This window comes from Lactuca serriola, chromosome 6, assembly GCF_051521515.1.
Source record: "Lactuca serriola cultivar US96UC23 chromosome 6, Lser_US96UC23_V15, whole genome shotgun sequence".
In the NCBI taxonomy this organism is placed as follows: domain Eukaryota; kingdom Viridiplantae; phylum Streptophyta; class Magnoliopsida; order Asterales; family Asteraceae; genus Lactuca; species Lactuca serriola.
This window is the reverse complement of record NC_136413.1, coordinates 152,340,984-152,356,435: the sequence shown is the minus strand read 5'-3', so window position 1 is coordinate 152,356,435 and position 15,452 is coordinate 152,340,984.

Sequence of the window (15,452 nt, the reverse complement as noted above, 5' to 3'; positions counted from 1 at the left end):
CCTTTACTCTAAGATTATTTAACCTCTATAGCATGTAACTTAATGTATTCATTTAGTAGTTAGCTCACACCAATGTGAGTCCCACAAAGCACAAAGCAAGCATTATTCGAGCAGTGGAGTCTATTGGCACTAAGACACAATAAAATTTGGGCAGGTCCTCATACGAAATTCTTGATCTCTAAATCCCAGCACCACGGGTGCACCTTCCCCCTGCTCTCACTCTCCCCATAGTGGCTAATCACTCCTCGTGCTGACCCACTATACACTGCAACCACTTATGAAACTTCCACCAACCCTGCAACACTCGTGTATCCTAGCCATACATAACACTTGATCATATAGACAATCGAATACTTGATCCTACCCTAAGCCCTTCATCAAACAAGAATAGGAAATAGGCCAAACCAAATATTCTCAGGCTATAGAATCTTAGTTATGTACAACTCAAATGCATACACTAAGCAACTACATTAATGATGTCAATTTCATATAAGGAAGAACCCTAGGCTATCAGGCATCATATAATTAGGCAATTCTATCATGCAATTCCATAATATCCCTAACATATTACTAGCATGATGTTCTAGCATATAATAACATACTCTCAAATAATTGTTTGGTAATTTGGGGTCAAATTACTGGCTCTGGATGATCGTACACATCACATCACCCTTGATTATTTTTTAAACCATTTGAAACTCTTTTTAAAAAGCTTTTTCCTTAGTTTGAGGCTGGATCCACATGAGTGTTCCTCCAATTCACTCAAACCAAGACTTTGATACCAACTTGTAACATCCATAAAAATCCATAAATTATAAACTTTTCAAAACAACTATTTTTCAATAGAAGTGTTTACAAAATACATTGTTTCCAAAAACATTATTTAAAAACCAGAATCGTTCTCAACATAGTTTTCAAAACTTTGTCATTATCATAGTATCTCAAAAACCATTAATCCAAAAATGCGAGGATGTGTACAGTCACGCCTTCACCCTGACAAGATCCACTAAAGTACCTGAAACCATAAACCAAAACTATAAGCACGAATCTTAGAGAGTTCCCCCAAAGTACCAACACCCAAATAAATAACATATACAAATAACAACATACTATTGGTCCAATCAACCATCGGGTTGGGATACCCCAAGCCCTCAACCATCCGGTTGGAATGCCAATACACTATGGGTCCAATCATCCTTGGGATGGAATACCCCAGGCCTATTGACTGATGCACAAAGTAGTTCAATCTCAGCACATATCATTGAATCATATCGGGTCCAATCAACGACCGGGTTGGAATACCCTAGGACCAATCAACCATCAGGTTGGAATGCCAATATACTACGGGTCCAATCATCCTCGGGATGGAATACCCTCGGGACCATTCAACCATCGGGTTGGGATGCCCCGTTGTGTTGGCTTACACACAAAGAATTGAAGCCTTAGCTATCAACTAAACATACGTACATATAACAAATAATCATATAACAGCCTACAGCCAGTTCCACAGATCTACAGATCACTAAGCATAGCAACAAACTCAATATCAACAATCCAAGGAATGCATAGTTGTATATATTCAGAGGTGAGATAGTCACCCGGATAGATGATTTCAATCTAGAACCACAACCAAACGACGAACAAGTAAGAGAGCTTCGATCAAGAGTCCTCAGTATATCCTACATGACTATATACAGTCCTTAAGGTACCCCTCTACTAACAGATAACCAAAACTAGTGGGCTAGAATTGGTGATTTCGACCCACAGGTATAGTGAGACGAAACTCACCTCGAATGTAGAAGCTCACTGAAAGAAATCCCCAGCTGCTGCCCTATCGGCTTCCCGAGGTATCACTACCAACAACACACCCAATTAGCAATTGGGTTCCATGCTATAATCTGTAATCCTTACTTGGGATAAAATAACCCTTTTACCCCTGACCCAACATGAACCAAAACTGAGGCCCAAAACCAAAAGATCCACTTAGGCTTACTAATGGCCCAATTTTCCAAATTGGGCCCAACCCCATATAAGCCTCATCCTAAGCCCATAATTTCCTTTATTACAATTCAGATTACCTCAAGTGCCCATTGGGACAAACTTGTTCAAAGACATAAATCAAAAGTCAAAGTCAACAGTCCAAGTTGACCCAACTCGCCGAGTTTTCCTTCAACACGTCAAGTTTCTCCATCAACTACATAGATCGGGAAAAAGCAAGTCAAGTCACCGAGTTCTCCCAAGAACTAACAGCTTAATGCATTAAGTTGCCTTCATCGAATCCAAGAGCTCCAAAGCTCAGATCTCGACCAAAATGAGATCAAGAAGGGTAAAGTTTCCAACTTTACCCCTAGGAACCACCTAAATGGGTCCAAAACCAAACCCTAGACTTAAAAGTGTGAGGGCTTAATCATTAATCACTTAATCATCATAGACAAAACCCCAAAATACAGATCTGGCCCCATAAGGCTAGATGGCCATGTAAAGTTTCCAACTTTACACTTAAGCATGACTTGGAGGATCTCAAAAGCTCAAAAAGGGCTAAATGAAAGACTTAATGAATGCATGAAGCCCTTAAATCCATAAAGTTGGCACCTTTATGCCAAAAGAGCTCATGTAGACCTTAGATCTAAAAGAATAATGATTCAGGACATCCTAATCCCCAACATCTACCCAACTGAAGGGTTTTAAGCATTCCAACACTTTTATGGTGTACATGCAACCCTAGAAACCATGGATCTATGTTTCTCTATTATACATGAAAATTTGATTTTCCAAGGTTCTCAACCTAACTAGCATGTTATGGGGTACTTGTAATATAAAACTTTAGTAGAATAACATACCTTTGAGTCTTGAGAGCCTAGCACCAATAATGTGGATGCCTCAAATGGAATCACAAATCACCAAAGAACCTTGGAAGACTTGAGAGAATAATATGCACCAAGTAGAAATCGGCCCACCCTTTGTACTCACACACTAGTGCCATTTCATGTGCCAAAGACCTCTTTATATAATATGGAGGATTTGGGTTACATCCATGTAAACCCTAATATCCATGACCTTTAATTTCCATAGGATCCATGGGTTAAAAACTCCATGGACTATCCATGCAAGCTTAGCCCATCCTAAATGAACTTGGCCCATTCTATATATATTTAAGAGTCCATATTTAATTAGTTCCTTTTGATCACTTAAATTAATTCTTGATCAATACTAATTAAATAATATTATTTCATATTACTATATTATAACTAATAATATATTAATAAATCATAAATATACTATTCTCAAAAGATTATTCATATAAATTGTTACGGTGAAGTGCAACCCAAATGGACCATGTCGGGTCGGGTCAAGTACATACCAAATATAGTTACGGACTTAGACACCTTATCCAATAGTCTCCCACTTGGATAAGTTTGATAACTATAGTATGACTTCCGGAACCGACCACCAATCGTAGCTCTTAAAACTCTGTTGATCTATGAAGCACCATTTTAGATAAGTGATCATATAATCCTCTTTTCTAGATATCAGCCGGACAAATACATGGAACAAAGTCGTACTTATTGTCCAACAATTTGTTTACCGATTTCCGATTTGTTTGACATGGAACTAAACTGAACACATCAATTTGGTTCTGACCGGGCCCGGTACATAGGTCAAAACAAAATCATCGAGGGGCCTAAATATCGCTTTTAATCCTCCAAGGACTAAAAGGAATAGAAAAACTTCGACTTATATGCTTGTTCTACTACTTGTTGAATCATACACAAAGGCACGTTTTATAACATCACGTTACTGATGCATTTTCGTACAATCAATGCACAACCGACTCATAGGAAACAACTCATATATCTAGGTTTGAAGACTTATATGATATTACCATCTCACAATCACTCGAGATAAATTTCATGAAGTGATACAAGTGAGCGTGGGTTTAATCCAATACTCAGAACTTATGAGCACTCATGAATGTTGTAGCGACTTTTGCTATGTCTAACACCTTAGACATCTACAAGCCCAATTCATGACAGTCTTGATTCATACCTACTTCCAACATATGACTGACTGTGGAGAGTTTGAATAAAGTAATTATTCTTGAAGTCAAAACATGCAAAATTAAAACAATAGTAAACAATTGACACAAGATAGCAACACCTTACTTATAAATAAACAACAACTTTTATTTAATCATCAAATGTCAATTATATTTTACAAGTTTCATAAATAGCTATCTAATCTGAAAAACTAATATCGTCCTTCAGCTCGATGCACCTCGTATGTTGCAAATGCTTAACCCTAGTCAGTCCCTTCGTGAGGGGATCTGCTAGGTTCTCTTCTGATGATACCCTCTTTGCCACGAGGAGTCCTTCTATCTTGTGTCTTATGAAGTGATATTTTCTGTCAATGTGTCTGGATCTGCCATAATCTCTCGGTTCCTTGGCTAAGGAAACCGCACTATTGTTGTCACAAAAAATTTCCATAGGCTCCTTTCTAGCTGGTAAAACTCCAAGGTCTCCGATGAAGTTCCTCAGCTATATCGCTTGCTTCGCCGCTTCACTCGCTACTATGTACTCTGACTCACATGTCGAATCAGCTAATGTGTCCTATTTGGAACTTTTCCAAGTAATTGATCCTCCATTCATGGTAAAGACCCAGCCTGGATGAGAGCGGAAATTATCCCTATCAGTCTGAAAGCTAGCGTCACTATACCCCACTACTCTCAAGTCATCACTCCCACTAAGGGTAAGGACCCAGTCCTTAGTCCTCCGTAGGTACTTGAGAATGTTCTTCACCACAGTCTAGTAAGCCTTGCCAGGGTTCGCCTGATATCTGCTGACGATGCTCAAAGCAAAGGCCACATCAGGGCGAGTACAAGTCATAGCATACATGATCGAGCCAACAACAGAAGCATATTGTAATCGACTCATCTTAGCTATCTCAGCCACTGTACTTGCGCTAAGCCTTGCTCATTTTGGCATTTTGTTGGATCGATAAGTCATCTTTCTTGAATTCTGCATGTTGAACCTTTTCAACACTTTGTCCACATAGGTGATTTTACTAAGTCCAATTAGTCTTTTACTCCTTTCTCTCAATATCCTTATGCCTAGGATATAGGCAGCTTCTCCAAGGTCCTTCATAGCGAAACACTTCCCAAGCCAGGACTTAACCTCCTGCAAAGTTGGGATGTTATTTCCCATGAGTAGTATGTCATCCACATATAGTACCAAAAAGCTAACTATGCTCCCACTAGCTTTGACATATACACAGGACTCATCTTCGCTTCTCGAAAAACCAAACACTTTGACTTTCTCATCAAAACAAAGATTCCAGCTGCGAGAGGCTTGTTTCAATCCATAAATGGATTTCTCAAGCTTGCACACTCTATCAGGGTACTCTGCACTGACAAAACCCTCTGGCTGACTCATGTAAACATCCTCAGCCAACTTTCCATTAAGGAAAGCTATTTTGACATCCATTTGCCATATTTCATAATCATGAAATGCAGTAATGGCTAGCATAACCCTGATATATTTAATCTTTGCTACTGGTGAGAAGGTTTCATCATAATCAATTCCCTGAGTTTGAGTGAATCCCTTCACAACCAGTCACACCTTATAAGTGTGCACTATCCCATCCATGTCGATCTTCTTCTTGAAGATCCATTTGCACGCGACCGTCTTACGACCCGGTACATTGTCAACCAAGTTCCAAAGTTGATTATCATACATGGATTGTATCTCGTTGTCCATAGACTCTTTCCATTTAGCCGACTCAGGGCCTGCAATGGCTTCCCTATAACTGTTAGGTTCATCCAAATTTACCAGTGTACTATCACTGATAAAAGTATCACCTTCTGCAGTAATATGGAAACCATACTAATGCTCAGGTGCATTCCTAACTCTAGTGGAACGCCTCAGAGGTACAGACTCGTCAGTTGGTTCAACATGAGTTTCCTCCTCAGGTTGATTGCTAGGGTTTGAGGTTCCTTCATCACTTGACTCATGAAGCTCTTCACGATTAATTTGCCTCCCACTGTTTCCTTGGCTTATGAACTCTCTCTCTCTCTCTCTCTCAAAGGACCCCTCTCCTTGCTACAAATACCATATTCTTACCGGGTCGGTAGAAGAGGTAACCAAAGGATCTTTATGGGTAGCCAATGAAAATAAACCGCTCACTATGAGGTTCGAGCTTGTCCTGAGTCTCACATCTCACGAAAGCCTCGCAACCCCAAATCTTGATGTGGTCTAAATTGGGAACTTTCCCAGTCCACAACTCGTGAGGTGTTTTGGCAACCTTCTTGGTAGGGACTAAATTAAGGATATGGGCAGCAGTCTCTAAGGCATACCCCCAGAATGAGATTGGTAACGAAGCTCGACTCGTCATGGAATGAACCATGTCTAACAAGGTTCGATTGCGCCTCTCAGCCACACCATTATGCTGTGGTGTTCTGGGAGGTTTCAATTGTGAAACAATTTCACATTCCTTAAGATAGTCAAGGAACTCTGTACTAAGATACTCTCCTCCTCGATCAAATCGGAGCATCTTAATGTTCCAGCCCATTTGATTCTCCACTTCCTGTTTAAACTCTTTGAACTTTTCAAAGGTTTCTGACTTATGCTTTATTAAGTAGACATAACCATATCTACTGTAATCATCAGTAAAAGTCACATAGAAGCGGTTAGCATCCCTTGTGGCGGCTCTGAAGGGTCCACACACATCTGTGTGTATGAGGTCCAACAAACCTTCACCCCTAGCATAAGTACCAGTGAAGGGTGATTTTGTCATTTTTCTAAGCAAACAAGACTCGCAACTATCATCCGACTTTAAGTCAAATGACTGCAAGACTCTAGCCTTTTGGAGTTAGCCTATGCGCTTCTTGTTGACATGTCCAAGACGACAATGCCACAAGGATGCCTTATCCAAACTAGTGGAAGAATCGATATACAACACATTATTTCCTAAGTTGTCTACAACCAACACAACTTTATATACACCATCACAAGGTAATGCTTTAAAATAAAGAACATTATTATAAAAAGCATTAATACCACCACATTCATTATCAAATGATAAAGTAAACCCTTGTTTGTACAAACCGTGAAAAGAAATAATATTTCTCGCCATTTCAGACGATTAACAACACTTATTCAAATCTAACATTAACCCACTACTTAGCAACAAAGAATAAACTCCAATCTTGGTGACATGTGAAGCTTTCCTATTCCCCATGATCAAGTTTATATTTCCATGCTCCACATCCTCACTTCTTCTTAGGCCCTGCAAATCAGAACATATATGAATACCATAACCTGTATCAAGGACCCAAGAATTAGTATGCGGTGAGTTATTAAACAATATAGTGTAAATACATGCATGGTTAGGTTTGACCTTCCCATCCTTAACATCTTGTAGGTATTTGGGGCAGTTTCGTTTCCAGTGCCCCTTATCATAACAATAGAAGCATTCAGCTTCCTTTGGGTTAGAAGAAGGAGTGACAAAACCATCTTTGGTTCCACTTGAAGAGGATCCATCAAGAGACTTTCCCTTGGTACCCTTGGAAGGGGTCTTCCTCTTTTTCCCTCTACTTTGCCCGATTGCCAAAATAGGGTCGGTGTTAGGAATTAGAGTAGTAACAACCGATTTGCCTTTAAGACCAGTTTCGGAAGTCTTCAAAAGCCCTTGAAGTTTACTGAGTGTGACCTCCTCCTTATTCATGTGACAGGTCATTCGGAATAGATCATAACAATTCGGTAAGGAGTGTAGTATGATATCAATAGCCACCTCCTCAGGGAAGTTCATATCCAACTTCAGCAAACGATCCATAAAACTTTGCATTTTCTGCATGTGGCATGTGATGGATTCACCATCCTTCATTCGGGTTGTTATCTTGGAAGAGACGATTTCATACCTCTCTTGACAAGCACTCTGATGGTAGCGGTCCATCCGATCCATGTGCATCTCAAAAGGGTAAAAGTTCTCATAGGACTTCTAGAGTTCAGCTGTCATTATGGCCAACATGATACATGCCACCTTGGTGACATCTCTCTCATGTGCCCTAAAGTTAGCAATCTCCAGTGGAGTAGCAGTAGACTCATCAATTTCTTTCAGCTCCTTGTCGAGGACATATTCATTGTCCTCGTAACGCGTGACCATCATGATGTTCCTGATCCAATCATTAAAGTTTGAACCATCAAATATGAGTCTCCCACAAAGGTTCATGAGAGAGAAGGATCCGGTAGGGTTTAAGCCAGAAGCAGCATTGTTGGAAGACATCTGAAAAGAAAAAAAGACAAGTTTAGATTAGATATAGAATCCTTAATAAGACACCCAAATGTAATATTAAGGCTAGGACCCAACACAATACTTTATAACTTGGAAGAGGGATGTTGTAATCCAAGCTATAAAATATTTAAAGGTAGGCAAATGACGATTCCCCAATTTCCACCATGAAAAACGAAATGAATTATTAGGTTTTAATTGGATTGAAACTCCTAGATATTTTGATATTCATTGAACTTTTCAATGGCATGTTTAAATATCGATTGTGCCCTCTCAAGTTTGTGACTGGGATGCTGAGGATCACATACAAGGTGTGAATAACCATGAAAATTAACTTGGTACCCTTAATCTTTATCACCTAATCAATGTGTCAGTTACCCACGGACGCTCCACTGATCTATGATAAAGATTAAGTCACCCTTTTCCACTCTTACTCATCCATGTTAATGTGTCGGTTACCCACACACGCTCCACCAACGACTTGGTAAGGTACAAAGTGTAATTTCATGGGTTAGCACCAATTTCACATTTTCCTAAAGTAACTAAGATTGGGAATTTATAAAAATTTTAGTTACTTTATATTTATCATTATACTTTTAATGAGAATTATAGTCCTTGCCCTATCCGTTCGGCTAACGACCCTCCACCAGTCAAGGAAGCAGTGGGTGAGAATGGATACCCATTAAGCTGCCATTTTATAGGCAACAACCTTATACCCTCCTTATAGACCGACTTTGTGAATGAGGCCTACTAACGGTAAGACTGACTTGATCTTATATATATATATATATATATATATATATATATATATATATATATATATATATATACACACACACACACACACATACATATTAATTTATAATACTATAAAATATAAGGGTTGAATTTTAACTTTTTAAAACTCTAGGGTTTGGAGTTAAAGTGTGTGAGACTTTACAAATTCCAAGAATTAAGGGAAAGTTTTGAAACTATTCAAGACTTTTCAACTTCATAACTTATGAGTTTAATGGTCTATTAAAATGAAAACTCTTCATTTTATGTAACATATGGTTCTTTAATGACTCTTTAAAGAAGTGACTTTTGGTAATCCATAACTTGTGGACAAATTATGGACTCCATCAATTGGCATTTAGATCAAGAATTACGCTAACAAACAATTTGAAAATAATTCATATGATCTACTAAAACCCATAAGTATGAACATTCATATCAACAATTTCAAGAATCATATAAACACATATAAAACTTGAAATATTGATAATAACCATTGAAAATGGATTAGCATAATCATTACCACATCAAAAACAGGTTTTATAAGTCCAAAACAGTTTAGGGTAATGATTCTAGTCCATTTCTAGCATCAAAACTCGAAAAACTGCACACAAGGCCTCCTACTCGTCGAGTGCAAGAACCTACTCGACGAGTAGGATGAATTAACACATGGACTCGTCGATTCTCCCCATGGACTCGACGAGTTCACTAAATAGTTAACAGTTTTTCGACTTTTTCAAGCATTTTGCATCAAGTATAATGAAAACAAGCTTAGGCTCTAATACCACTGAAGGGTTTTGAGCATTTTAACACTCTTATGGTGTACATGCAACCCTAGAAACCTTGGATCTATGGTTTCTCTATTATACATGCAAATTTGATTTTCCAAGGTTCTCAACCTAACTAGTATGTTATGGGGTACTTTTAATATAAAACTTTAGTAGAATAACATACATTTTCTTGTGGTTGATTGCTTGGAGTCTTGAGAGTCTAGCACCAATAATGTGGATGCCTCAAGTGGAATCACAAATCACCAAAACACCTTGGAAGACTTGAGAGAATAATATGCACCAAGTAGAAATCGGCCCACCCTTTATACTCACACACTAGTGTCATTTCATGTGCCAAAGACCTCTTTATATAGTATGGAGGATTATGGTTACATCCATGTAAACCCTAATACCCATGACCTTTCATTTCCATAGGATCCATGGGTTAAAAACTCCATGGACTATCCATAAAAGCTTAGTCCATCCTAAATGAACTTGGCCCATTCTATATATATATATATATATATATATATATATATATATAAGAGTCCATATTTAATTAGTTCCTTTTGATCACTTAAATTAATTCTAAATTAATTCTTGATCAATACTAATTAAATAATATGATTTCATATTAATATATTATAAATAATAATATATTAATAAATCAGAAATATACTATTCTCAAAAGATTATCCATATAAATTGTTTTGGTGAAGTGCAACCCAAATGGACCATGTCGGGTTGGGTCAAGTACATACCAAATATAGTTACGGACTTAGACACCTTATCCAACACCAACCATGTCTAAAAACATAAACTCTATCCCAAGAAGAGATCTAAGCAACTAATAAGCAAGGTGAGAACTTGATACCTCAAAAACTTGGCAATTGAGACAGAAATTCTGGATCCAAGACTTCTTCTTCTTCAAGCCAAGCAACTCCTAATTCTTTAGCTCATTCAACAAGCACCAAAAAAGAACTCTCAGGGCTCTCCCTAAGCTCTCACACTAAAAAATGGAAGATAAGGCTCGATTTTAGAGTTTCTGGACAGAGGAGGTTGGTAAGGAGGCCAACCAAAGAACTTAAGGCTTTTAAATAGGATGCAACACCCAAAAATTAAGGTTTCTCGATCACCGTCCAACTCGCCGAGTTTCCTTCACCAAATCTCCAAGTTGGTTCATAAAAACGCGCGTCTTAAAAGCCTCCAACACGTTAAGTTTCCCATCATCAACTCACCATGTTGGTCCTTAGGAAATTGAATTTATTTCCATAGTTAATCTTCTAGATTTTAAGTGTTACAGGTGAATTGCTTCCCTACCCATTAGGTTTAGTAGTTTGGGTTTATACTCGGCAGTAGACGCTACCTCATAGGCCTTTGTTGCCTCAAGGGCCTAATCTTGGGTATTGCAAGACCACATCTTACGGGATAGTTGCATATATGGTATGCATTCTAATTATGCTTGTGCCTTGGCTTCACTTCGTAACAAGCTTCCAGACATTGACCTTATCAGTTTTACTACTAAGGACACTGCCCCTCCTAAATCCCAGAATACAGTGGCGAGGGCCCTTTTTAGAAAAATTGTTCAAGATATGGAAGTACATTTCAATATGTTGGCTTGGAAGAAAGCAATTTTTCAGTGTTTACGTGTACCATATGCTCAAGATTTTCTTCTAGTTATCCCTATGATGGGCTTGGCCAACATATGTCTCTTGTGGAGTATCGTACTATCCTCAAATATCGACTCATGATCCCAATATTCTCAACTGACATGATATGTTTGGTGTGTCGCAAGGCATGTTTGGACTATTTTGGAGAGCATGCAGTTTATTATAAAGAGCTCCTGGGGTTCAAATACATGCATGATATGGTTAAGGATGTTTTGGTGGATATGTTTAAGCATGTTGAGGTTTCCGCCAAGAAATAGGCACCTGTGAATTTCTTGACTGACCCGACAGAAGAAATGCCAACCCTTAGACTAGATGAAGTTTTGATTTTTGGGTGGGTTGGAGGGAAACATACATGTGTGAACCTTAAATGGGTATCCCCTCTCGTGGGCTTAAGGGTCAGAGGTTTCATAGCAGGACAAGCTGCATTAAAAGCTGTTACATGCAAGGTCACCAAACATGAAAAATTGTGCATGGAAAATCAACACGTGTTCATACCATTTGCATTTGATACGTTTGTTTTCCTTGCGCCGGATGCAGTGGAGTTTCTTAATAGAGTACAACGGATCATGCATAGCAATGTTATATTCCTAGATCTATGGATGTAGTCTTCAAAAGAATTGACTTTACCATACAAACAGGTTTAGCAGCGCAACTTGTTGTCTAAAAGTTGAGGCTAAAATGATCATTGTAGAGAGATTTAACATATGGAACTCGTCAGTAACAACCTCAAGGACCAAACATGTAGTTTTTATCAACTATAATGATCTTTCATGTAAAATTCACAAAACATATAGAACAACACAAACTATAAGGACAAAAAATGTAATTTACTCATTATTTGTGACAGAATGTTTAAATAAAAAAGTAAAAGGACCGAAAGTGTAACTAAACCATTTCTTTTTACAATTAAAAACTATAAGGACAAAAAATGTAATTTCCTAAGCCAAATACCACAAGGACGAAAAGCGGAATTAGGGTGCATCGACTGAATTTTTGCATGCATCTCACCGGCATTGCCGAGGCCGTTGGACCTGCCCACAGAAGAGGCTTCGTCGGGTTGGTGACCGTTTCCAAGCGATACCTCTCTTTCTCTCTCAAATACTTCACTGCTTGTAAAATAGGATATTAATTAACGTTTTAAGATTTTAATTATTAATTTAGGATTTTAGTTATTGTTTAACCATTTCAATCATTCTCTTAGGATCCACAATGCATTAAACTTCATATAATTCAATGGATTGTCACATCATTTTTCTAAATTTTCATACAACTCAATTAATTTTTTCTTACAATGTATTGAATTCTAAAAGTTCAATAAAAAATTACAAAAACAAATTTATAGTATGTCAAGATTAGAATTTTTTTTTTTCTATTGAAAAGTTCAATGGTAATTGAACTCTAAATTAATTGAATGTCAATATAAAATCTGACTATGATAAAATTTCATACTAGACTTGTCTCCTCGTTCAACTATCTATCATTGTGGATGCTCTTAGTAATGTTTTAATAGTTTTAATACAAAGGTGTTGGAAGGATTAGAAAAAGTTTATAGGGATTTGGAAAACTACAGAAACCGGGCGTCGGATTTTAAATTTTGTCATTGGATTTTAAAATCGTTATAGACACATTTGGTGCTAAAAACATATCACAAACTTTAATCTTTTCCAACGATGAACATGAACCATTAAGTAAATGTCATATGCAAACTCCGAGTTTCCTAACACAAGTGTGTTAGGTACAACAACGGATGTTAGGTTTTTAGATTTATTGAAAAAACATAAATAGTGCTTTTAAAAAGTCACATTTTTCATGCTCCGAATCCTTTTTTAGCTCAGTATTATTTAGACAGTTTTCTCACTATTATTTTGTTTGTAACATTCATTTTATGTGTACATAACTATGACTATTGGGTTATTTTTGTCCAAAACTATATTATTATATATGTTATAGGGTTATATTAAGAAATATCTTATTATTTTAGTCTAGTTTATAAAAAATCCAAAATTTTATTTTTTTAATAAAAAAATCTCGATTATTGGGAAAAAAAATCAAATCAGCCATTCTTCCCGGCTTCGCATATTTTACCCAGTAATCCAAACTTCCAGTTAAAAAAAATATAAAAACTTTTCCGTTAATTTGGTTAAAATATTAGTAATTTTCTAAAGATAATCCAATATAATAATATGTAATGTTTTATCCAAAATTAGGCCGCTCGTTTATATGTATCACCATCATTATTTTGTCTTTATGTACGTTTAAGTTGGGAACATATAGTTAATTGGTTTTGATTTTAAGCAAAATCACAAACAATGGCGAAAATGAAGAAACTCGTCTTGATGGTTGAATGGTCTTTGAAATGTATATTAATTTTATTACTCAATGATCCACCGTTGTCTCCGACATCATGCATGTGTTTTTGTGAAGATGAAGTTATAGTAAGCATGCCATGTAAAGTCATAATATCCATTTACTAAATTGATATGAACTATTAAGTTTGATAATGGTAATTTTGGCGATGCTCCAATTGGAGAAGGACTAGCTAAAGTTCTAACGGAAAGCTGTGTTATTATGTAGTGGTTATTTTCAGAAATACTCTATTATATTTCAAAAGCGCAAATACCAAAAAAATCTCATGTTTTATACATGAAGTTGGTAAAAACCTTAACCTTTTTTTTTTTTTTTTTGATAAAAACCATAAAATTTTAACCTTTTATCGGTCACCAACCGACCATAACTATTTTTTTTATAAAAATGAAAGGCTTTATGAAAATTTATAGTTTTTACCAAAACAAAAAAGTTACGGCTTTTTGCCAACAAAGCGTGTACAATTTGAGGCTTTTTGTATAAAATACCAAAACAATCTCAAGTTTTATAAGCTTTGTTGGTAAAAGCTCTAACTTCGTGTGTAAAACTTGAGATTTTTTTTTTGTATTTGCCATATTTCAAATGTACATACTTGTATTTTGAAGTTCGGTTATATTTAAAAAAAAAGTCTTAAACTCGAAACCAATGAATTATATCTTCCTACCTTAAACGTAAGTAAATAGAAAATGAACGAAGCGGGTACATATAAACGAGCGAATTGTTTTGGATAAGAAGTCCTTACTTTTTTTTAACGGAAAAGTCTCGATTACTGTGTAAAAAAATAAGAAATCGGACAAAATGACTTATTTGAAATTTTTACCCGATAATTGAGAATTTTCTATTCAAAAAATAAATTTATTAACTTTATAATAAACTATACCAAAATTTTGGGACTTTTCTAACAATAATATTTGTTATATTAACAATATCATATGTTTGGTTTATAAATTTGAAGTGATATGTTTAAGAGAGAAGAATAAAGATAGAAAGGAATTATGATGTATTAGCTTGTATAAAGTTTATACAAAACATAGCACATCTCATAGTGTAACGTCTCAAAAATAGTACCATAAAAATTTTATTTTTAGATTAATAAACTATTAAATCATATCATTATTATAAAAACCAGGATAATCAAAGTCTCATCAATACATCATCATTATCAGAGTGAATCACAAAATACGGAACCGAGTGGTGTGTACTCTACAATCATCCCGAGCTTTTCCCGTTGAAACCAGAGGTGCATGAAACATAAACTGAAATCCGTAAGCATGGAGCTTAGTGAGTTCCCCAAACTACCCCATACAATACATAATAAATCACATACTGAGCCCCGGCCCTCCATCGGGCCCCGTCTGGTATCGAGTCTCACTCGGCTTCGGGCCCCGCTCGACAACGAGCCCTGCTCGGTATACAAATCTGTTATTCTTAGTCCCCGCCTGACATCGGGCCCCACCCGCTATACACATACCATATTTATCTCATAATCATGCTAACACATACAAAGATCATAAAACAACCACATATGATTCAATCATTGGGCCTCGCTCGACATCGAGCCCCGCCCCGTATACATAGCAACACATAACAC